Consider the following 2,105-nt stretch of genomic DNA (forward strand, 5'->3'; position numbering starts at 1 on the left):
GCCGTTCCAGGCGGGCTACACCGGCGGGCCCCCGCCGCTGCTGCACCCGCCCTGGTACTCAGTACCCGCGGCGATCGCTGGGGCCCATCCGTCGCTCCAGCCGCCGCCCGTCCCAGCGCTGTCCTGGCTGCAGTGGCCCGCGCCCATTCTCGCGGCGCCACCCGCGCCTCCCGCGCCCGCCTCAGCGCTGCAGTGGCCGCACTGGCCCGCGCCGGCCCCAGCCGCGCCAAGGTGTTTGACGCTGGTTGATAGCCTCGAGGAGTTCCGCAAGCGCTTCCCCACCTCACAGCTCGAGGACGAGCTGTTTGTGCAGGCGGGGAGAAGTGTTATGGCCGGTTTAGCTAGGCCCACCGGGCAATCTTAGTCCACAAGTTATCTTAGGTTAATTCTTATGCAAGTTATCTAGGTTATAAATATAGGCTGTAAGACTCTTTTTGGAATTAAACAATAAGAATATTATTATCCCCATTGCACGGCTCTCAGAGGAGCCGGAAACCCTAGCCGCCTTCAACCCTAGCCGCCGCCGCCATCTCCCTCCGACGCGCCGACGCCCAGCCGCCGGCGCGCCCGATCATCACCCCGTCCCACTCCATCCTTCCTCTACAACCTCCGGAGCAGGTCCGGTAGGACCCCTGGTTCTACCATGTAACAATTCCAGCGAGTTTACAGTTCCGGACTAATTTGTGTCCAGAACAGACCCCATAAAAGTTCACGGAACTGTAAACGTTTTACATGCCACTGAAAACGCGAGCCTCCGACCCCTAGTTCTATAGGTCCGAGGACAGTATATAGGCCACGAACCGGATCCTTCCGCCGCCGTCCGTACCATCCGTCTCCAACCGTCAATTTCTCCCTACTCCAATAAAATTCTACATTGTAAAAGGATCGAGCGCGTGCCTGCGGCCATGGCTGATCCCGTTCGGACTTCGGAGACTCCATGAACGAGATGCGACGGCTCCGTGACACCAGCGGCTCCGTACATCACAGCTACAACGAGGGAAGCTAGCTAGCTAGCTTGTGGATCGATTAGCCACGACGACGGGAGCAGCTAGCTAGGCAGAAATCACAGATTTGACCTGAGGCAGAAATCAAATCACAGATTTGACCTGAGGCGCTGCACATTACAGGTGTGTGGCGCCTAGCTCTTAGGCGCTGCACAGGTGCGTGTGGGGCCGCAATTGGACCAGGGCTGCCACGCTGGCAGGATGTGCGACGCCTAAGGGAAGGGCGCTGCACAGTAGGGTGCGGCGCCCGGCTGTCGGGCGCCACACCAAAGGGTCATAGAGTGAAATTTTTTCATGACCAGGTCAGTTTGTGATTTGATTTCTGCCTGAGGTCAGATATGTGATTTCTGCCAGCTAGCTAGCTCCTGGGTCTATCGATTAGCAGCTAGCTAGCTAGCTTTGGATCGATTCGACGCCGGCGCTAGCCAGCTCGATTCAAGCAGCGACGGCAACGGTGACGCCGGGGCGCTCCGTGCGAGCCGTGCTGGACGCCAGCGGCACCGTATTTGGTCGCTTTGTGCGTTGTCTGTCGGGTTCGTAGGAGTGAGCTAGCTGGCCGTGGACACAGGCGAGAGGAAGAAGACACGAGGAAGAATATACGTGAATATTTGATTTTACAATCTAAGTTTAAGGGGTCTACTCGACCGTAGCCCAAACCAACCCTTAAAATACGTTTTCCGCGAACTGCAAAAGCTTTTGCGGGGTCTGCTAGAGCATCTCTAGTTGATCCTCTAAAACCGGTAGAATAGTAAAATTTGGTTTTACTCTTTTAACTAGACCTAGCCGATTCCGTAAATCTTACAGTGGAGCATATATTTTACTCCGAGTAGAGCTGAGCGACTAAACTTACTTGACAGGTCGGTCGCGGAGTAAAAGAACGCGACGCCTCTCTGCCCCCCTCCCTCCCAAAAAATCCCCCACCACCCTCATCTCGCCCCCTCCCGCTCCTGCACCCCCACCCGTGCCGTCATGGCCGGATCCCGTGGCCGCCACTCTCCATCTCCGAGCCACCATGAGCGCAACGCCGACCCATCCGCCTCCTGGCGCTGTGCAATGCTTCCTCGAGCGCAGCCCCATCTGCTCCCCGTGGCAGGCTCACCG

Source organism: Triticum aestivum, chromosome 3A (genome assembly GCF_018294505.1).
Source record: "Triticum aestivum cultivar Chinese Spring chromosome 3A, IWGSC CS RefSeq v2.1, whole genome shotgun sequence".
NCBI lineage: Eukaryota > Viridiplantae > Streptophyta > Magnoliopsida > Poales > Poaceae > Triticum > Triticum aestivum.